Source organism: Engystomops pustulosus, chromosome 2 (genome assembly GCF_040894005.1).
Source record: "Engystomops pustulosus chromosome 2, aEngPut4.maternal, whole genome shotgun sequence".
Classification (NCBI taxonomy): Eukaryota; Metazoa; Chordata; class Amphibia; order Anura; family Leptodactylidae; genus Engystomops; species Engystomops pustulosus.
Window position 1 is genome coordinate 86,257,346 of NC_092412.1, and position 24,367 is coordinate 86,281,712.

General features: G+C 41.7%; 1 long non-coding RNA gene across 1 annotated transcript in view; it reads left to right on the forward strand.

Annotated features, from left to right (window-relative positions):
* Positions 1-24,367, forward strand: part of LOC140116556 (uncharacterized) — an 82,856-nt gene that overhangs the window by 19,052 nt on the left and 39,437 nt on the right. The window contains exon 3 of the long non-coding RNA XR_011852815.1: positions 22,208-22,360. This is a non-coding gene — a long non-coding RNA (uncharacterized lncRNA). The remainder of the gene's footprint in view (positions 1-22,207; positions 22,361-24,367) is intronic.

The window sequence follows — 24,367 nt, forward strand, 5'->3', positions numbered from 1 at the left end:
CCTGGGTTAAACTGTTGACATTACAAAAAGAATTTACATTATTCCTCATTGTGTCTTCCACCAGGGGAATTTCCTGGGTAAATACAGTTGAGAAGGCGACATTTAGTAGATTGGCCCTTTCCTCATCTCCTTCCACCATGACCCCCATGTTATTTCTAAGGGGACCCACACTCTCTGTTTTTAGTTTCTTATCATTTATACACTTGAAAAATAATTTGGGATTATTTTTGCTCTTCCTAGCAATATTTCTCAGTCTCTGTTTTTGCGGCCTTTATCATCTTTTTACAGGATTTATTTTTCTCTCTATAATCCTGTAATGCCTCATCGCTACCTTCACGTTTTAGCACTTTAAACGCTTTATCTTTCTCGCTTATTGCTTTCCTTACAAGACTAGTTAGCCACATAGGCTTTTTTCTTGTTCCTTTTATGCTTTTTCCCATAAAGTATGTGTTTCTCACAGGACTTTTTCAGAATATATGAGAAAAAGTCCCATTTTTTGGGGGGGGGCTTTTGTCTTTGAGAACATTATCCCAGTCTATGCCTTTAAGGTCTTCCCTTAGTTGCTGAAAATTTGCCCTCCTGAAGTTTAGAGTGTTGGTTGCCCCTTCACTAACGCTCTTAGTAAAGCGTAATACAAAATCAATGATATTATGATCACTATTCCCCAGGTTCCCCCCAACCTGTAGTTTTGATACCCTATCAGGTCTGTTGGTAAGGATAAGGTCCAGCAGTGCCCCCCCCCTCCCCCTCTTGTTGGCTCCAGGACTAGTTGCGACAGGTAATTGTCTTTTGTTGTTGACAAGAACCTGCTACCTTTGAAGGAACTGCAGGTTTCTGCTCCCCAGTCAATATCTGGGTAATTGAAGTCCCCCATGATAAGTAGTACTTCACCTTGCTTTGAAGCCGCATCCATTTCACTTATCAGCATTTCCTCTGCTGCCTCCATTATATTTGGAGCCTTATAACAAACCCCTAGTAATATTTTATTATTCTTTTTCCCTCCTCTTATCTCAACCCATAGGGTCTCCACATTTGCGTTACTGATGTCATCTCGCAAGACGGGCTTGAGGCAAGAATTCACATATAAACAAACCCCTCCCCCTTTTTTATTTATACGATCCTTTCTAAAAAGACTATAACCATCTATAGTAACAGCCCAGTCATAGCTACTGTCCAGCCATGTCTCGCTGATACCCACTATATCATATTTCCGCTCCAACATCAAGAGTTCCAGTTCCTCCATTTTTGTTTGTGAGGCTTCTGGCATTTGTGTGCATACACTTTATATGGTTTTCCCTGTCCGTATTCCTTTTGTCCTTATTCCCCAATCTCATTCCAGCCCCCCTTCCTCCCCCATGGACTATGACTCTTCCCAGCTCTCTATCTACACTCTTTGCCCTGCACAAGTGTACTTGCCCTCCCCCCAGGTCTCTAGTTTAAACACTCCTGTGTTTTCAAATTAATCTAGGACTCCGCAGTAAGGCGTCCCACTTTATCCGTGCATTACAGTGGTACTAGCTCCCAACAATATGTGGCAATATATGAAGATATTGGGGACAAGTGACAGGCCATAATAAATATTACAATGTTTTAATTATGGTGGAGGGAAATCATAGTTATGAATCTTATAATAATATTATTCTAACAAAGGTTATGTTTTAACCACACATAATACTATTGTTTCCAGGATCTATGAATGCTTTTCCAGCGTCTGTTCTATAGACAGGGGACAGGTGGGCAGCTCTTATCCCTCCTCTTCTCCAGTACGTCTATGTGAAGACGGGTTCATGAGCAGTCTGTAGTCTGCAATACATGGGCGGATCACTATACTGCACCCCGTCAGCGTCCAAAAGCTCCAGCCCAGATGAACTGTCTGAAGATCTTTAGCATTTTCTCTTGACCTGGAACTTATGAGAAACGAAGGTACCAACTTACAGTGCATATAACAATAAATTTGAGATGTTTTACATGGCGATCAAGTATGTTTGAGGAATCCCTGTGCATTTGAGAAAACACATTTTTTTTGAACGAACACTTGCATGTAGCCGAAATCAATAGGAAGACTAACAAACAGATTTACATGACCCAGGGCCCAGTCTCATGGCAGATTATTTATATATTTAATATATATTATTCCTGGCATTGTTATATTAGAAATTTATATAGTTTTCAATATATTGGTATTGTTGATTACAAATGACCTGTACATGCACAACATTGAAGTGGTGACTTTATTGTATAGTCTAGTGCCTTTTAATGTATATAGCCTTCTAAACACCAGAGTTGTTTATAGTACAGACCATGTAAATTTTGGGTACTTCCGATTTTTAGACACTCTAGATATCTACCGTATGCCATTTGAATCATCCAATAATAAGGGTGTATTAAGAATGACCCATTTGTAATAGTAGTATGCTGTGTATTATTTTAATAAAATTCCTAATAAAAAATGGGAAAACTGTGCAAAAAACTATTGCTATTTTTTACCTTTTTCACCAAGTTGACTGCACATCAACCATTTAGGGGACTGCTCAACTAGTTAGTGTGGGGTTATTTTTATTTAATTGAAAAGACACATAATTATATATCTGGAAATGGATCGGTCAACTTTTTTGACTGAATTATTATCCTCCTATGTTAACTAATTCTTTTCTTTCGTTTTATTGTTGTTAACACAATACAATCTACGGGGCCATAGAATTACATAAATGATAAACAAGGATGTGAGTCTGAACTTTGAGAGTTTCCTTTTTGTGGCAGATTGCATGTCCCTGAAATGAATCAATTTAATTTGCATCTTTAAAGTGTAACCGTCATTTCAAAAAAACTTTTGATATGTTGTAGGGCAGGTAATTTTAAAGGAAACCTACCATTTAGAATGGTAGGGGTAAGCTGTAAGTACCGAGCACCAGCTCAGGGTGACCTGGTGCCGGTACTTTCTTTCGTTAGTGTTTTTTAAACTTTAGAGCAGAAGAGGCTTCGGCGCGTGCGCGCGCCTACATAGGAAGTAGCGGAGATGTTGCGCGCGCAGCGCCGAACCCCCTTCTGCTCTAAAGTTTAAAAAGTGTTAAAACCGCGATACAGCGGTTTATAACACTAACAAAAGTAAGTACCGTCACCAGCTCACCCAGAGCTGGTGCTCGGTACTTACAGCTTACCCCTACCATTCTAAATGGTAGGTTTCCTTTAAGCCCTTTTGCAATTGGATTAGTTACCCGAATCTTGCTCCTTCCTCTTGTATTCTGCAGACTTCCCCTAGATGGGAGTGACTACTCAGATAGCTGTTACTATGGACATTCCTTCTTCATAAAGAAGACTACGGGCAGGAGAGACAGCCCCCTCCCTCTCACTGCACACAGATGATTCCGTGCTGCAGCACTCATGTGTCACTACTCCAGCACTGTCATGTGCAGGGAGAAGCCACCACTAAATGTAGTAACCAAGCACCTTCATCTTCTCTCTCCTCAGCTTTCCCTACACCTGTGTATAAAAAATAATCCACACTGACAGAAACTGCCTCCCCCCCATCACCTCACACAAGGAAGTGGCAGGAGATAATCTCCAAGTCTTTGTGCTGTGCCCTCATGTGCTGCGCCCTCATGTGCCGCAGACAGGCAGATGATGGATGGGAGATGGATGGATAGATGATGGATGGATAGATGATGGATGGATAGATGATGGATGGGAGATGGATGGATGGATGGGAGATGGATGGATGGATGGATAGATGGATGGATGCATAGATGATGCATAGATGATGGATGCATAGATGATGGATGCATAGATGATGGATGCATAGATGATGGATGCGAGATGGATGGATAGATGATGGATGGGAGATGGATGAATGGATGGGAGATGGATGGATAGGAGAGGGGGATAGATGGATGGATGGATAGATAGCTCTGGTGTCATTGGTCAGCAGCAGGCGCTTGTGATGAGGTGACAGGAGGCAGGCTCCGCCCCTCCATCTTGCTGATTGTAGTTTTTTTGAGAGCTGGAAACCATGGTTGCTATGGGCCAAAAAAGATACTAAATGAGGTCCAAGAGGCAAAATACTTTGGAGTAATGATAAAGAATTATGTATTTTAGTTTTTTTTTTTGTTGTTGTTCAGAATGACGGTTACACAATTGCAAGGTGCACTTGCAATTGGTTATGGGAGCAGTAATTAGGGGAGGCGCAATTATGTTATCATGGAGGTTTTTGTGCTACATGTTTAATGGGGGCATTTATTTAGATATTTATAAATATATATGCAAATATATAATCTATATATTAGGTACAGAAAGTATTCAGACCCTCTTTACAGTTTTTACTCTATTTCATTGCAGCCAATTGGTAAGATCAAAAAAGTTTGTTTTGCTCATTAGTGTACACACTAATTGTTAGTGTACAAACAATCTTCACAGAAAACAACTGAAATGTAGATATTTTTGCAACTTTATTAAACAAAAATATCACTTGGTCATCAGTATTCAGACCCTTTGCTGTGATACTTATATTTAACTCACATGCTCTCCATTTCTTTCTGATCATCCTTGAGATGGTTGTACTCACTTCTTTAGGAAAGGCACACAACTGCTTATATAAAGCATCTTTCACACAAACATATGCTAGCCCTACCGCACCGTTTTCATACAGGTAGCATGCAGCCACATTTATTTCAATTGGCATTAAGGCCATCCATTTACATCGCTGTATTGTCCACTATATTGTGAGTTAAACCTAAAAAGATATAGAGCATGTCCTATTTTGTCCAGTATTTCTGTTCCGTATGCCATATAGGAGTCTATGAGAAAGTTTAAAGTACTTGTTGTGCACCGTATGCGGCAGTATCCAGGTATATCAGAACCAGTGGGAGGTGCATTCTGTCGGCCAGCTAGCCCACTGTTTGTTATATGGATTTGGTACGGATACAGTGACATGTGCAGATATGAATGAGAACTGTTCCGTATATACGGATTCATACAGCATGGAAATACAGAACTGCAGAAATCATACGTTCATATAAAGCTGGCTAAGGCTACATTCACACGATGTATGCCTGCCGGTCATACATCGCTGCGGAGAGGAGCAGGGGATGAGCGCTGCTCACCCCCGCCCCTCTCCATAGGAAGATACAGCGCACGGCGCCGTATCACGGGAAAAGATAGGACATGTCCTATCTTTTCCCGGGCTACGGAGCGGTACGATGCCCCACGTGTGCTGCACCGTACCACTCCCGTACAGGGCCGTGAGCCCATAGAAGTGTATGGGGGACGTATATCGGCCGTATATACGTCGGCCAATATACGTCCCCCATACATGTGTGTGAATGTAGCCTAAGACCTCAAAGATCACAGTACATGGCAAATAATCTGATGATCATGAGGTCTGCCAAGAGAGCTCAGGGATAGAATTGTGGCAAGGTACAGATCTGGCCATTAACTTCTGCAGCACTCAATCTTCATAAGAGCACAGGGGTCTCCATAATCCTTAAATGAAATGAATTTGGAACGACCACAACTTTTCCTTAACCTGGCTATCCAGCCAAACTAAGCGATTGTGGGTGAAGAGCCTTGGAGAGAGAAGTAAAGAAACCCAAGATCACTGTGGCTGAGCTCCAGATATGCAGTAGGGAGATGGGAGAAAGTTCCACAAATTAACCCCTTAAGGACGCAGGGTTTTTCGGCTCATTTCTCGCTCTCCAACTTAAAAAATCCATAACGTTTTCATTTTTCCGTGTACAGACCTGTGTGAGGGCTTATTTTGTGCGTAACAAATTTTACTTTCCCGTAATGTTATTTATTTTAACATGCCGTCTACTGCGAAGCTGAAAAAAAATTTCAAATGTGGAAAAAGTGAAAAAAAACTGCATGTGCGTCACATTCTTGTGGGCTCAGTTTTTACGACTTTCACTCTTCGCTCCAAATAACACACCTACTTTATTCTTTGGTTCGGTGCGATCGCGGTGATACCAAATTTATATAGGTTTTATTGTGTTTTAATACATTTTCAAAAATTAAACGAATGTGTACAAAAAAAAAAATTTTTTGCCATCTTCTGACGCTAATAACTTTTTCATACTTTGGCGCACGGAAATGTGTGAGGGGTCATTTTTTGCGAAATGAGGCGACGTTTTCAATGCTACCATTTTGAGGTCTGTGCGACATTTTGATCATTTTTTTTATTTCATTTTTTATGTTATGTAAAAAAGTGTAAAAGTCGCATTTCGGACATTTGGGCGCCATTTCCCGCCTCGGAGGTCACCGCCGCCCGTAACCGTTTTTATATTTTGATAGATCGGGCATTTTGGGACGCGGCGATACCTAATATGTTTGTGATTTTTACTGTTTATTATGTTTTATATCCGTTCTAGGGAAAGGGGGGTGATTTAAACTTTTAATATTTTATTAATTTTTTTTATTTTTTAAACTTTTTTTTTTTTTCACTATTTTTTTAGACCATCTAGGGTACATTAACCCTAGATAGTCAGATCGCTCCTACCATATACTGCAATACTACAGTATTGCAATATATGGCATTTTTGTACACTATACATTACAATGAGCCACTGGCTCATTGTAATGCATATGCAGAAGCCATGTATCCTCGGGTCAAACGAAGAACGGAGGCTACCATGGCAACCGATCTCCGCCCTCCGATGACGTTCGGGGGCGCGGCGATCAAAACAAAGATGGCTGCCGGCGACTTTGCCGGCGGCAACGGAGGGGTTAATAGCCGCGGTCGGTGCTTGCGGTGCTTAGCGGTGGGGGTTTTATGCAATATGCAAAAACCCCCACCTTTGTATGAAGAGGACTCAGCCCGTGAGCCCTCTTCATACATCCCTTATACCTCTGCGCCGTAGAGCTACGGCGCAGAGCGTTAAGGGGTTAATCACTGCAGTCCTCGACCAGTCGGGGCTGTAAGACCGTGCCATCAGATGCCTCTCATCAGTGCAAGACCTATAAAAACTTGCATACAGTTTGCAAAGAAACAAATGAAAGGACTCACAAACTAAGAAATAAGATTCTTTGTTCTGATGAGACAAAGATTTAACTTTTTAGTGTTCATTCTAAGTGGTATGTGTGGAGAAAACCAGCCACTGCTCATCATCTGTCAAATACAATCTCGACATTGAAACGTGGTGGTAGCATCATGCTTTGGGGGTGTTTTTCAGCTACAGGGACAGGACAACTGATTGCAATTGTAGGAAAGATGAATGCAGCTATGTACAGAGATATACTGGATGAAACCCTCTTCCAGAGTTCTCTGGACCCCTGACTGGGCTGAAAGTTCACTTTCTAACAAGACAATGACCCTAACCAGATAGCTAAAATAAGAAGGCAGTGGCCTCAGAACAACTCTGTGACCATTCTTGACTGGCCCAGCCAGAGCTCTGACCTAAACTCTATGACCATGTGATTATTTCAGTTTTTCTTGTTTAACTCCTTAATGACGCAGCCTGTTTGTACGTTATTTTTTTTTTTAAAATTTGACCAGTGTATCTTCCTGTGGTAATAGGGGAGGTAGGTAAAAATTCAAAAATTTAGGAAAATGTTCCACCTTTTAGACAGTCATACCACAATTTTTTATTTTTTTTGTAGAAACCTTTTGCCACGTTTCAAGTTTTAGTAGCAACTTGTCAGATTTTCAAGAGATTTGAAAAATGCTACATTTTTGGTGACCAATTCAATTTGGAAGTGCACTATAAAGGCTTATGTACTATAAACCCCCACAAGTAACAACATTTTATGAACCTAAAATCTCAAACTATTCAAATCAGCATTTGAGAAGTCTGTTAACCCTTTAATTCTTTCTCTGGAAGTGAACAAAAATGGATTGAAAATTTAGAAATTTCAATTTTTGAATAAGATTCTCATTTAGCCCTAAAACTGAAACATTCAGAAGGAATTTGAGGTAAATATACATCACAAAATGTTTGCCCTGCTTCTTCTGTGTACGGCAACTGCTGTTCCGTCACACAGCAATGTCCAGAACAGAGTTTGTGCTATTGGGTTTTGGGCGGCCTATTTGGCTGCAAATGTTTTGTGGTGCCACAGTGTACTTGAAGAGCCCCTGAAGTAACAGTACAATAGAAAATCTACAAAGATGTCACCATTTAGGAAACTTGACTCCTCAAAGAATTTTTCTGGGGTTATGGTGAGCATTTTAACCCCCAATGTGCTAGTCAAAATCGAATGCAAAGTTAATGGTGCAGAGTAAAAATTGTGTTATCTCAAAAATGTAATTTTACTGCCTAATATATTGTATCCCACCCATGCCACTTTAGATAAACACCCCAAAAATCATTCTGTGGGTTGTCCCGAGTACGGCAATACCACACATGTGCCAATAATTGACAGGCTGGGCGCACAGCAGGGCTGAGAAGGGAAGGAGAAAAATTTTGCTGTTGGAGTACCTCTGAGTAGTGACCCCATTTTAGGAAAGGGTACTCCGCAATGCATTTATCTAGGGTTGTGTGAACATTTTAACCCCTGAGATGCTGGGCCAAATGTAATACAAAGTGAATGGGGCAGTGTAAAAATTGCATTCTCAAATGTGCCAGAGTAGGAAGAAATGTGGATAAACACCCCCCAAATCATTCTGTGGTTTATTATGGGTATGGCAATACCCATGTGTGGCAATGGTCTACAGGCTGGGGACACGGGAGGCCTGAGAAGGGACAAGCAAAATCTAGCTTTTAGAGCACCCTTTTCACTAGACTGGTCTTAGGATGCCCCCCATTTTCGGAAAGGGCAACCCTCCAAGAATATATTTAGGGTTGTATAAGCATTTTAACCCATAAGATCCTGGCTCAATTTCTCAAAATTTGTCATTGTAGTGTCAAAAGTATTTTACCCAATTCATGCCACTGGAGACAAACGCACCAAAAATCATCATGCAGGTTATCCCGGGTGTAGTAATATAGGAGTGTAGTGAGCATTTTAACCCCACAGGATCATGCATAATGGATAGTGCATAGTACAAATTTTCCATTGTGTCATCTTGTGCCTAGCTCATGCCACAGGGGACAAACACCCCAAAAATCATGATGCAGGTTCTCCCTGGTACAGCAATACCCTATATGTGGCAATATTCTACAGGCTAGGCACATGGCAGAGCTCACCAGGGAAGGTGCGGCATGATGTATAAGCTGTGTACATAATAAATCGACAAAAATCTCTACATTTGTATTTGTTTTCCCCTCAAGATGGGGTGCAGAGTGTACATTAAAGAGCATTTGATCTTACTAAATGGCTTCGATGAAACAAAGAGTTTTACATTTTAAAGCAGTGTGAATACTTTCTGTGCTCCCTGCAGAGACCTTTCTTAAAGATGTAGATATATTGAAAAGTGGCCAAGCACTTTGATATATTTACCTATCTAACATTCAAATTAGAAACTATAATAAATTATCAAAATTTAATTAGTAATGTAATCAAGACAATCTTACATGCATGGTAAAATTAATTAAAATAAGAGAAAGTCTTGTGTTAGGACATGTTATACTGTCTGCATCTTATCTATCTTTTTGCGCATTAAAGCAAGACCGCCCAAAATCTCCCAAAATACACATGAACATAGTTTGGCCCTTACTGGAATATGATGCATATCCTCCACTAAGTAACACTAAAAAAAAAGTGTAAAACAATAAGTGACAATAAACCACCAGAAAGAGATTAGAACAGTAGATCTAAATAAGTGTGATTGCATATTACAGGCAGTCCCCGGGTTACATACAAGATAGTGTCTGGAGGTTTGTTCTTAAGTTGAATTTGTATGTAAGTCGAAACTGTATATTTTATAATGGAAGTTCTAGAAAAAATTTTTTCTTTTGCCCCAGTGACAATTGGAGTTTCAAAATTTTTGGTGTAATTGGACCAAGAATTATCAATAAAGCTTCATTACAGACACCTTACAGCTGATCATTGCAGTCTGGGACTATAGTGAAGCATCCAGAGAGCTTCACCAGAGGTCACAGTGGGCAGAGGGGTCCGTCTGTAACTATGGGTTGTCTGTAAGTCGGGTGTCCTTAAGTAGGGGACCGCCTGTATTATGGACATGGCAATAACCAATGATTTTTATTTTAATTTTTTTTTTTTTTAATGGTTGGGGTTGGAGTGAGAACTGTAAATCATTCTTGGTCTTTGCCTGCAATGTACGTAAAAGACAGACTTTGAGGTCTCCATTTGACCAACTGCTACAACTGCTATATGCCTGCACTGGAACCCCACAATCACATTTGCTCTATAACCCCTTAGTGGCGCCTCTGGAAAAGGCTCTAGTGACTGGGGCATTTTTAGCAAATTTTCGTGCGGTGGTTTATGGGCCATAACTTTTTTTTTTTTTTTTTGTGTGCTACCTTTTTTGCACAGTTTTTTTTTCTAGGACACAGAAGGCTAGATAAAATGTAATAAGTTTAAAGATATCTTTTTTGATTTTTATTATTAAGTTGGGTTAAAAGGGGGAAAAATGTTGTTTGTAATTTTCAATTGATCTCAAAATGAACAATATTAATGAACTCTATTTTGTTTTGGTCCTTTTGATAAATAATATGTACAGTCTGGCAAATGGGGAGACTATGGCGATGTTTTTTGTAGTGTAGCAGGGGATTTTTACATGAATATTTTTGTATATGCATTTTTATTTTATATGTCCCACATGAGGTCATAAAGACCCCTGGGGGACATTTTTCAGTATTTTTTTTTCTACAAGTTTACCCCTTTAACTGGAGCATCTATTACAGATGACTGCTGATGACTGATGATCTGTACTGGGTCTGATCAGACCCAGCAGCTAAAGTCCGTGGGCAAGCAGAGATTAGTTAAATTATGTTTGTTACTAAACACAGGTGTTGTATGCCTTGGGTCAGAGCACATTTGAGGGAGATTTATCAGATGTGTCTAGGAAAAAAAAAGTTCTAGTTTCTCATTGTAACCAATCAGAGCTCAGCTTTCATTTTATAAAATGCTAGGTGAATATAAAAGCTGAGCTCTTACTGGTTACCATGAGAAAATTTGTTCTGATGCTTCTCGTAAATCTCCCCCATAGGTTTCCCTCCCCTTTGTGTGGTTTCCAAGTGCTGCTCTATATTCCTCCATAAGTAGGCAGCAAGACCATGGAACTTTGTGCCTGGCACAGAAGAAAAAAAAAAAATTCTAATCTCTGTAAAATGTATGGCTAATGGCCAGTGACATTGCGATCGCAGTCGCAAAAGATGCAACTGAGACTGGGCCCTCAGGGTGCAGGGGCTTGTGGCTGTCACTGTGCACCATCTTTGTGCTGACAGCCACGGGTCACTGTTAATGGCTCAGGTGTTGCTGAAAAATCTGTATGGACCAATCTGTCCTTAATTTTGATATCTGCTAAAGAAAAAGTTAGTCTCCAAAAGTTATGAGAGAATTGCTATCTTCTTCATTGCCATCTTGTAAAAACATTCTATGCAGATTAATATGGTTTTAGTTAATGCGGGGACTGACTGTATATTCTTAATTATGTACAAATAAGGTTCTTTAGGTCTGTTCTTAAGCTTTTTTGTTAATCGCTGTTCCCAAGACTTGCATACAAATTCATCTAAACTACGGACACCTTACCTAGGGGTCATCTGTAAGTTGGGCATCCTTAAGCCTGGACTGTCAGTATTCGGAACTAGAATAATGAATGAAAACTATGATTCACATTCTGCTTTTATTCATTTTACTGATATATTAAGGTGTCTGCTGCCATCTATTGGTACTTGACAAAGTAGTAAAGGAAATAGAATGGAATAAAACTTTGGCGGGAGCGGGGCCAATTGGGCTTTCAGTTCTTTTCTTTGGTCACTGAATGGTTATACAGTTCTATCGCTTTTGGGATGAAGGAATTGTTGAACCTGGTGGTACTGCAACCCATCTGTCGGTAGCACTGGCCATCTGGTTCATTTGTAAGGCACTCTGTTGCTGTGGCAGTATGTCATAAGGTGGGTGAGTGCCGTTCCCCGCGATGGTGTCCAATTTCTTCCAGACTTATTCCCATGGATGCAGTACTTCCCCAATAGTGCTCTGGGCTCTAATGATGACTTTTTTGAGCCGGTTCTTAACCGTTTAGGCCGCCTCCCCAACAGACAACCATGTAATAAAGTATGCTTGCCATCATGGTTTCATTTAAAAAAAAAAAAACAAGTGCAACCTGGTCATCGCTTTGCCACATATGCAATCAATATTGGTTTTCCATTCCAGTCTGTCCTGGATGTGCACCCCCAGGTACTTGTAGGTGTCGACCTGATCTATTTCTCGCCCGTTGATTTTGGTCTATCAACATTGATAACCAGGTTGTTGCTTTCGCTCCACTTTACGAAGTCACAGATGGTGTTTCTGTACTCCTTGTCATTGCCCTCATTGATCCGACTAACAATTACTGAATCATCGAAGAATGTTTGTAGGTCACAGGAGACTGGTCAATCTCTTAGGTAGTCATAGGTTCAGTTGTTTAGAGTGGTGTCCATTTGCAGGGCTCTCATTTTTTCTTTCAGGCCATCTGGTGCAATTGTATTGATGGCACTGGAAAAATCTGAGTACATCATTCTAACTGAGGGGGTCCTGCGCTCAAGGTCCTGTGAAGCAGAAACAACACTGCATCATCCATGCTTATCCTGTAATTGTAAGCAAACTGGATGGAGCGTGTCCAGCTATCCTTTCACTCGAACTTTTAGGTGTTTAATCAAGACTCTTTCAAATGACTTCATTATATGGGATGTTAAAACTATTGGCCTGTAGTCGGTTTCTTGATGTTATTCAGTGTTATAATGCACAGGGTTTTCCTGGCAACTGTTACCTGAGCCTGCCTTAAGCTGACATTGAAGAGTTCTGCCAGCACATTACACCGTTTCTCCACACAAGTTTTGATTAGGCACGAACTTATCTCATCCGGTCCACTAGCTTTTTTTTTTTACTTTTGAGGGCCCTCAGCACATTCAGTACATCCACCTTGTTCACTATTGGTACCTCTCCCTTGGGTTTGCTTGACGTCCGCTCCTTTAAAGATTTGAAAAAGAGGTTCATGTCACCAATTGTCTGCTTGTTTATGTCTGAGCACTGTTCTGTTTTTTGCCTAACCCTGTTTAAGTCCTGTCCACACTCCCTTTACATTATTGGTTGCTAGTTTAACCTCTAGTTTTTCCTATAAGTTTCTTTCCCCTCTCTAATTTTCGTCCCCAATTATTTTTGAATAGAATTCAAGGCCACATTGAACAGAAAAAAGGATTCATTTAGGAATAAGGACAAAGAACAGAAAAACCTTCAGGTCATTAGATTCCTAAGGCTTGTTGTTCTGGAAGCACCTGATCTGTTTCTCTGGGGTTATATATATTGTAGGGGTTCAGCTCACTGGTGAGAGCCAAGGCAGTTCACAGGGACGCTGAGTCCAACTGTTAGTTCCAAACACTGGTTTGACTTCCAGTCTTTATTGTCAGTTGTGTTCAAAAGTCCAACTTGTACAAGCTCATAACTGACTGAAATAAAATACAAAACAAAAAGACCTGCCCGTCTAGGCGCTAGCTATTACAATAGCTTTTTCCCTCTCTAGCTAAGGATACAAAACAAACGCATTGGCAGTCTTTACCTCCAGGCTTGTTTCACACACAGCAGCACCTCTAGCTCTGGTCAGAGAGACAGCTCTCATGATGCATCTCTGGTTTCTAAAGCCCTGACCCAGGTGCGGGCTAACGAGCTCCATTAACACAGCCCCAGAACCTGGATTAATTATCAATGGCCATCCCTTTACCAAGCATAGGAGAAAAACCTAGCTGGAATATAGATGCCATTGATGACCTTTCCAGCCACTGCCTTACAAATATATTATGATCAATTCCTGATCGTCTCATAAAGTGTGTGTGTGTGTGTGTGTATATATCTCGATCGCTCACCACAGGATCATAATGTGCCCCGGTCCCTTTGTGGGTAAAGGGAGATCATGTGATGACGGCCACAGGCGTGTATGCACGCATATATATCGTAGATGTCGCCATCTTGGATAAGGGAAGACTGCTGATACTATAGGTAATGAGAATATATCTCTAACACTGTACATAGTGCTAGTGTTAGGTTCCATAGGTACCGTCAGACTACACGCCCCAACAAAAACCAAAACATATATATGGCGTCAATTTAACCCATGGCAACCTATTTAGGACAATAATCCATCGGGTGCAAAATTAGGGTCAGGGAAATATCCATGAGACAGTCTTATAACGGAGCCTATTTGCACAAATAAGTCTTGCTAATCACAGTCCAACTGATGACCTTAGTAATGTACTCCCGATGTAAACAATTATTAAAACTTGATCCTATTGTGGTGAAATGGCGACGGATGTGTCTTCAACGTAATGTGATTGCATGGTGCTCAAATGTGAAGTATGATAAAATCTATAAGAAAAGAAAAACAAGAATTGGTGGGCTTGAATTAATCCAACAATTATTCTCTTAAAAAAAATATAATACACAAATGTTATTCTGATTCTGACAGAGTATATAGGGCCCATCCATCAAGAGAAGATACCCATTCCTAGGCAATATCACAGGTTCTGAATTTAATATTCAGTCCCTTCGGCTTCAGTGTGTCCAATCTATATATCCATTCTAATTCCTCAGTAGATTGTGAGATCTATCTCCCCCTTGTCTACAGGGTGGAACATGGTCGATTTATGCGTACTCAGTTGGAACTCTTTAAATATCAAAGCACCGAGACCGGCAAATCCATTCTTTTGTCCCTTGTTAATTGTCTGTGGTTATTAAGTCTTAAATTAAGTTCAGTGCAGGTTTTTTCAAGTTATTCTGTGGATGAATCTTGGTCCGGGTTCTGGGACGTGCACCTATATACTAGAGTGCTACTAGAAACTTTTTCTGAATATTTGTGTGTGTATGTATATATATGTATACACCGTCTTTTATCTCAGACCGTCCTCTACTGCAGCCACTGTGGGATGCCATAATCATTGGCCTCTGTATTGCACATCACCCTTTTGCTTTTATTAAAAAAAATATCCACTGCAATCATTAATATTTATTTTGCTTTATGCAATTTATGACCAATTCCAAAAACATTAATGAAACAGTATACTGTTTTTTTGGCTTGGAACATGTGTAGCAGAAGCACTGTTGGTTAGCCACAATTGGATTCCAGGTAAATAACCTGCATCCTACTTTGATTACCATTTTCAACTAGTTACCTCCACAGCCTGAATCCCTCAGGATCACCTTGGATATTCCACAGTGATTTCATCTGTGACCATAGCTTTTAGCTTTCTTCGTGTCACAGTGCTCCTGCGACCCATGTCTTGGGTCACAGGTGCACCCGTGCCCGTCTCCATGTTGCCCGCTCCCCCCGGGTTCAGTTGCCTCTCCGCGTTCCTGCTCCGTCCCTGGCTTCCCAGGGTGCACTCCGCCACCTTCTAGGGTGTGCGCGGTGGCGCTCATAGATTTCGTTCAAGTCCAACCTGCTTTGCGACGGGCTCTGGTGTAAACCGGGTACCACTTGGACTCCGGTCCGAGGTGTTGGCTTATGTCATGGTCCATAGTGGCATAAAGGATCCACTACTACTGATGCTGACAGTAAGATGCAACCATGGATCCTGCCGAGCTTCCGCTACCTGTTCTGGCTGACTTGTTTCACCGTTGTGGCTCTGTAGACCCAGCAAGTTGCCGCACAACTCTGACAAGTCTCCGCTATGCTACAGCAGCTATTGTCGTCCCAGTGGCAGCAGCATCCAGTTCCTGTGGTAACCTCTGCTACTGCGGCCGTATTGGCTTCTGCCGAACCCAGCGTCTATCCATGCCATCCAAATGCGATGGTGAATCCAAGTTGTGCAGGGGGTTCATCACACAGTGTTCTCTGCACATTGAGCTTATGCCCATGCAGTTAATCATGGAGAGGTTGAAGGTGGCTTTTGTAATCGGCCTTCTGGGAATGCACTGGCGTGGGCTATGCCCCTCTGGGACAAGAGAGACTTGATCACGGCTGACTTCACCACAGTATTCCGATCCATGTTAAAGGAACCATCCCAGGCGTCATCTGCTGAGACTGCCCTGTTGAATTTACGCCGGGTATGACTACACGGTTCAGTTCCGTACCTTAGCCTCTGAGCTGGACTGGAATGGAGCAGCCTTACTTGCTACCTTTTAAAAAAGGACTTTCCAGCTGCCTTTCCTAAGTGAACTTTTCTTCTTGGCTACTCAGACATCTGGTTCTCTGAGCGCCTCGAGGAGCAACGTCTTGATCACGCTCCAATTGGGACCCAATGCTTTTCAAAATCTACCTCTATCTTCCTCCACTTCTGCTTCCGAGGAACTCGTGCAGGTGGATAGAGCATGGCTGACTCCTCAAGTGAGGACAAAACTACGTCTGGATAATCTTTGCCGCTAGGCGCCAGTCCAGAACACTTTCTGCAGACTTGCCCTGCCCCTCATCCAGGGAGATGCACTTCCCTAGGTGAGAATAAAGCATCTCCATGCCTGCATATTCCTATTCTGCTCAGTTTTGGAACCAGTGGTCTGGTTCATGTGTCGGCCTTCCTGGAATTTCATGAATGCTGCTCTGGTCTCCCGGCATAGTTTCCCTGTAGCTCTTCTAGAGAATCCGCTGCTTATCTCGTCCATCAGTGGGCACATACTCTGTGATCCAGTCCAGTATCGCACCAAACCACTACGTCTGCAAGTTGGCGCCTTGCATAAGTAGAGACTGTCTTTCTATGTACTTCCCCGTTCCACATCATCCGTTCTGTTGGGACTTCCGTAGTTACAACAACATGCACCTGTCCTCGACTGGCAGACTGTAGAGGTTCTTTGCTGGGGTCCTGAATGGCAGTCTCGTCCTATGGCTCTCTTCTCTCAAGTCTCTGGAGGTTCTTCCCGCTGCATATTTGGACTATGCTGACGGTTTCTCTGAAAAGCAAGCCACTGCATCAGCCATACGATTGTCCTATAGAGCTGCTGCCGGGCACATCACTTCCACGAGGTCCAGTTTACCTGCTGTCTGTGCCCGAAACTGCGGCTATGTCAAGGAGAACCTGCAGAAGGGGTTCATCCGCAAATTCTCTTCTCCTGCCGGTGCTAGTTTCTTTGTGGCCAAGAAAGGCATATCTCTCTGCCCATGCATTGATTTTAGGTCATGAAACTCTTGACCGCCTCCATTGTGCCAAGGTCTTCTCTAAATTTTACCTTCGAGGGGCATATAATCTTATCCGCATCTGTGAGGGCGACGAGTGGAAGACCGCCTCTAACACCCAAGACAGGCACTTTGAATATCGGGTCATGCTCTTTGGACTGTGCAATGCGCCTTCAGAATTTCAGGAATTTGTTAATGATATCTTCAGAGACTTGCTATACACCTGTGTTGTAATCTACTTAGACAACATCTTGGTGTTCTCTTCTGACCTAGAGTCTCATCAAGTCCACATAGCCCTCATTTCCCATTTCTATTGGTGGCCAGATCTGGTCCAGATGTATGGGATTTTGTGGGTTCCTACACCTCCTGTGCTTAAGCCATCTCTCCTCAAACTGCTAGTCCCCAGATGCCTGTGGACTCACATGGCCATGGACTTTATCAAATATCTTCTATCTTCCTCCGGGCCTAGCATCATCTTTGTGGTAACCAACCGGTTCTCCCAAGATGTCTCATTTTGTCCTGCTGCCAGGTCTGACATCTGCTCTACCCACATCTTTCGGCTACATGGACCGAGGGGTCCAGTTTGTCTCTCGCTTTTGGCAATCTCTATGTAATCAGCTACAAGTGAATTTGGACTTCTCTTCTGCATACCATCAGCAGTCAAATGGAGAAAGGGAGTTAACAAAAACTCTGGGCTGTTACCTTCGTCATTTTGTCTCTGTCCGCCAGTACGGATGTCCACTCTGTTACCGTGGGCAGAGTTCTCCTATAACTACCTCGACTCTGAGTCTGCTGGTGCAGCTCCTTTCTTTGTTTACAGACGAATTCCATGCCCAGCTCTTCCTCTGTCCATTACCTCGGATGTTCTTGCGGTAGAAGAGTTGGTGCAGGACCCCAAATACATCTGGGAAAAGAGTCGTCAGTCTCTCCTCCGCACCAAGACCCAGGCTGATAAGAAACGCAGGACTCCTCCAGTCTTCTCTCCGGGTGACAAGGTGTGGCTATCATCAAGATACATCCAGCTGAAAATCCCTAGCTACAAACTTGGACCACATTTTCTGGAGCCTTTCGAGGGGGTGAAGCGTATAAACTCAGCCTTCCTCCCACTATGTGCATCCTGAACTCCTTCCATGTCTTTCTCCTGAAACCTGTCATTTTGAACCACTTCCTTTGGCAATCTCCTAATTTATTGATGTCTTCATGGTAAAGGAGGTTCTGCTTTGCGGCAGGCTCTGGTGAAAACCGAGTACCACTTAGACTCCGCTTGCAAGTGTCGGCTTATGTCATCGTCCGCGGTGGTATAGTGGATCCACTACCACTGATCCTGACACTTTGTTTACTGTTGGTGGGGCTAATATACTTAGGACAGGCTGTTTAAAAAAAAAAAAAAAAAAAAAAAAAAAAAACAATACTTAAAACACATGAATTCATTTGATCTAAAAAAGAAAATTTCTAAAGTAATAAAAACATACAAACAAAATCTGAAACACCCGTTTTACACCCGAAGCCATTTTTACCAAATACTGTCGGTACCAATAAGTCGGTACACTCAGAAAATAGAATTGAAACTGAGATGCATGTAATTTATCCTAGGTGGTTCTGACCCTACACTTCCAAAAAAAGGCTATCCTTTACCCAACTCCTAGCATTGTAATGGCTAAAAAAACACAACTTTTTTTGAATAAATATATAATGCATACAAAATGTTAAAAAGTACAAATTAATTTTAATAATTTATTAACAATTGTTACATTTCTATTGTTGGTTCCATACTATATCCATCAGCTTCCCAGAGTCACAGAAATATTTCTGCCCTGAAATAAACACTTTATGCCTAGTTGGTTTTTTTTTTTCCCATGTAAGTATTATATTCTTTATTGGCCCTGTCTAAATTTTCCCTATTCTTCGACGAAGGTACCCTTTCCCTTTTCTACTTTAATTCATCCCAAACAAAGTTAATGGGGGTCATTTACTAAGGGCCCGATTCGCGTTTTCCCGACGTGTTACCCGAATATTTCCGATTTGCGCCGATTTCCCCTGTATTGCCCCGGGATTTTGCCGCACGGGATCGGATTGTGGCGCATCGGCGCCGGCATGCACGCGACGGAAATCGTGGGGCTTGGCCGAGCGAAAACCCGACGGATTTGGAAAAACCGCCGCATTTAAAAAAAAGAAATGTGTCGCTTGGGACGCGCTTACCTTTACTCAGCACGAGCCGGTGAACTCCAGCGCATTCAAATGCTTTTCAGCGCAGCAGCGACACCTGGTGGACGGCGGAGGAACTACCTTGATGAATCCCGGCTGGACCCGAATCCAGCGCAGAGAACGCGCTGCTGGTTCGCGAACGGACCGGGTAAGTAAATCTGCCCCAATATTTGTAGACTGTACATTATGTTCCCAAAGGTCTATCATCTCTTCGTGAGCCTGGATATCCATCTCCAATATTGATATCCTTGAACACCAAACCTGACCTGACCTCCACAGTCACCAGACCTGAACCCTGACGCCAGGGCTGGACCAAAGAGTTAAGGCAAAAGGGCCAACAAGTACTAAACATCTCTGGGAACTCCTTTAACCCCTTAACGCTTTGCGCCGTAGCTTTACGGCGCAGAGGTATAAGGGATGTGTGAAGAGGGCTCACGGGCTGAGTCCTCTTCATACAAAGGTGGGAGTTTTTGCATTTTGCACAAAACCCCCATTGCTAATAACTGCGGTCGGTGCTTGCACCGATCGCGGCTATCAACCCTCTCAACGCCGCCTGCAAAGTCGCCGGCGGCGTTTAAAAGACATCTTTATTACGATCACCGCGCCCCCGAACGTCATCGGGGGGCGGCGATCGGTTACCATGGTAGCCTCGGGTCTTCTTTTGACACGAGACTACATGGCTTATGCAGGTTCGTTACAATGAGCCAGTGGCTCATTGTAATGTATGACCTGCAAAAATGCCATATATTGCAATACTGTAATATTGCAGTATATGGTAGGAGCGATCTGACCATCTAGGGTTAATGTACCCTAGATGGTCTAAAAAATAGTGGAAAAAAAAAAGAAGAAAAATAAAAAAGTTTAAAAAATAAAAAAAATTAATAAAATATTAAAAGTTTAAATCACCCCCCTTTCCCTAGAACTGATATAAAACATAATAAACAGTAAAAATCACAAACATATTAGGTATCGCCGCGTCCCAAAATGCCCGATCTATCAAAATATAAAACCGGTTACGGGCGGCGGTGACCTCCGAGGCGAGAAATGGCGCCCAAATGTCCGAAATGCGAATTTTACACCTCTTTACATAACATAAAAAATGATCAAAATGTCGCACAGACCTCAAAATGGTAGCATTGAAAACGTTGTCTCATTTCGCAAAAAATGACCCCTCACACATCTCCAAAGTGCGCCAAAGTATGAAAAAGTTATTAGCGTCAGATGGCAAAATATTTTTTTTCTTTTTTGTACACATTCGTTTAATTTTTGAAAATGTATTAAAACACAATAAAACCTATATAAATTAGGTATCACTGCGATCGCACCGAACCAAAGAATAAAGTAGGCGTGTTATTTGGAGCGAAGAGTGAAAGTCTTAAAAACTGAGCCCACAAGAACGTGACGCACATGCAGTTTTTTTTCACTTTTTCCACATTTGGAATTTTTTTTCAGCTTCGCAGTAGATGGCATGTTAAAATAAATAACATTACGGGAAAGTAAAATTTGTTACGCACAAAATAAGCCCTCACACAGGTCTGTACACGTAAAAATGAAAAAGTTATGGATTTTTGAAGTTGGAGAGCGAGAAATGAGCCGAAAAACCCTGCGTCCTTAAGGGGTTAAGATTGTTGGAAGACCATTTCAGGTGACTACCTTTGGAAGCTCATAAAAAGAATGGCAAGAGTGGGCAAAGTATATAATTCCACATGTGTTAATTCATAATTTTGATGCTTTCTGTGTGAATCTACAATTTTTATAGTCATGAAAATACATTCTCATTCAAAAAGTTTTCTGTATGTCCAAACTTTTGGTCTGTACTGTACATAATACTTGTTGCGTGGCTGCACCAGTCTGGCATCCACCTCCATGCACGTTACGATCACACTGCTATTCATAATTTTTAGGAAGCCCACAGCAACCAATGGCTTTACCAATAGGAATGTGTTGTTACACCTACTCTTTTAAGACATGAGATAACATTTGACCAATATCTAAGGGCGAAGAGAAATTTCTGAAATTATGATTTTGCGAACAGGCACAACTAACAAAAATGTACAAAGGGCATGACCAGGGTCAGAAAGTAAGAGCTCTACTTATGGAGAGCTAATTATAGCTGCCTTGCAGGCACGTGGAGACTTACAGCCTTTATTCATGCTCCACTGGGGGATAAAGAGAACATTGCCTATTTTGGCTACCTTGTAACATTCAGCATGACTTCCAAGAATCCTACTGATATGATTTGGAATCGAAGCCAAAACATGTCTAAACGGTGGAATATGTTCCTTTTAGAATAAACAGTGCTGTTTTGAGCATAGGTAACTGGTTAAGTTGAATGAAAAGCTTTTGACAAGGTTCAGAAATTAAGAGCGCTCCTTGCAGGTGCGTGGAGACTTAGTCATTGATGCTCCACTGGGGGATTCTGGATAATATGCAAATACGGTTTTTCAGAATAGGACAAGGAAAAAAAATTGCCTCTTTTGGCTACCTTGTAAGCCAACTGTTTTAAAGTCTCTGCATCATGTTAGTAGAGTATTTGAAACGGTTTAAGCTGAGTGAGAGCTTTTAGACTAGCGTCAGGAAATAAGAACTCTCCTTCTGCCAGAATAGTGGTTTATAGTGCAGTAACTCTCAGCAGCAGGTAAGGCACTGCTGTTTCTTCATACACTGTTCCTTCTCCACCTCCTTCTGCCAGTTGCTACAACACTTGATGAGGTGATTGCAAGGAAACCACAGTATACATACACCCAACCAACAGGTCTGCAGCTGAATGTGCACTTTGTCAAATTGCTGATCCTGCAATTTCTTTTCATATGGCGCTCATTTAAGATGACTGACAGCTTGTGCCCAGCCAAGGTGTTAATTCATTATTTCTCTTCCAAGGATGTGCTAGCCCTATATAAGCATGTACAGCAGAAGGTGGTCCAGTCATTGAGCCTGATGGACGTCACATTTCACGCTGATGTCTGGAATTGTAATGATGACCTTTTATTACCCACTGGATAAATGTGGTTGAGAAGGAGGCAACCAAACCAGGTAACTGCAATGCCGCCTCTGCATTCTCTTTCTATATTTCTAGTTTACATGTACTCCACTGCTTCCTTTTTTCCACCGTTTTCTCAGCCTACACCAATTTCTAACCTAATTTCCATCTTGTCTAATATTTATTGTAGAGGCTACTCATGTTGGACTAGTTATATGAGCAGTGGAAGCCCATGACCAAATTCTGGTCAGCCAATAGTTAACAAATGGCAGCAGATGCACGACACCTGCCGTTTGCTGGATCTTTATGAGTATGCCATATTATCTGTCAGTCACCAGAGTACAGCATGAGAGATGTAATTACACTCGTACATGCCAGGGGGAGGGGAGACCTGTAACAGCCTGTGAAGCTACATCACTGAGGTGCTCTAGAAACGACCCCAGAGCCGTTCAGGTTTATTAGCATAATTATGAAAGGTGATTTTACAAGGAAGGAGGCTTTGAATAACAAGCGGACCCATGAAAATTTGGGTTTGGTCGATTCCAGTGGAACCCGAATTTGAAAAATCTTTTTGGGGAAGAGCCCCAGTGAATAACACCAACGATTGGAACTTAATTTCGGTGACTGCACTTAAATTGCTTTGGCCACACGTGTGCTACCATTTATGGGTGGGTTGTCCCTCCCTATGGCGTCATTGGGCAGCACATAATGGCAGCACCTGCACCACTGGCATGTTAGTGCCGGCGCATTTGCTTCATTGACTTAAAGGACATCTACCACCAGGATCAAGGATTGTAAACCAAGAACACCGATATACAGGTGTGTGCCCCCTCTGGCAGGATCAACTCTTCTTTTAGCTTCTTATGCCCTAGCTTTCTAAAAAAAAAGGCTTTTAAAATTATGCAAATGAGCCTAAGGGGCTCCTGGTGTCATAGGTGTTTTCTTAAAACAAGGGAATAGGAAACATAAAGGATAGTAGACCTGCCAGACGGGGCGCACACCCGTATGTCAGTGTGCTTGGTTTACAATCCTTTATCCTGGTGGTAGATGTTCTTTAAATGCTGTTTGTGCCAGAAACAATACCAGCAGAGAGGAGATTGAGCTGGAGTTAGGTTGACTCAAACTTCTGATTAAGTTTGGGGTCCAGTCCAGCAGTCTACTCAACACTAGTTATAGACAAAATAATTGTGGCTACTGCATTTGCTCTTCAATATGGCACCCATCTTGCGGTTTTGAATCTTTAATTAGATGCTCATAGTTCTATATGACGCATTTTACAAAGTAACTTTTACTTCCTGCTTCCTTGTAACCATTGCTTGTGAATTGTGAATTCCTAGGCTTTACAGCATTCAAACCTGCAAGAATTTCACTTGTAGTGGAGATTTCTTGTCCTCAAGTTATCATACTATACTATAAATATTGTCTGCCTTTTAATTGATCCTTTTATCATTTTTTTATGTCAAGTGTTAATACTTATATGAGTTTTATATCATCTTGTTAAAAACAACACAGAATAAGAACAAAACAAGAAAATATAAATCATGTAAGAATAGGAGTTTGATTGTAGCATGCAAGTCTTCGAAATGACCACTGTATGGTGCTACAGCTTAAGGTAAGACATTGTAGCATTTGTGCATTGCAGGTTGTGATGCATTTTTACAGCAGTTCCAGACACACTAATATATATTTGGGTATCTATAAATGACTACACTGGAATTGCAAACAGTAAACGAGTAAATTAATAGAAAGTTTTGGTTCTTGGCAAATGTGATACGGTGAAGTTATGCTGAGGTAAATGCTGCTTATGTACAGATTCCAAGCTAAGATTTAAGCTGTGTTATATAGAAATATAAAAAGTAATATGTAATTCAATATTAGCTGTATACTATTGAAGTGTTATGGAGCCTCATTACTTCTTGTTTCCAAGTAATATTGAAAAAGATGGACATAATGTCCACAAACCACAACTGCAAAGCTCTTCCCTTGTAAGAGAAGATGTAGGGCTTAACGCTCTTGGCACCTTTTTGACTTATCTCCATTAAGACAGTCAATATAAAGTA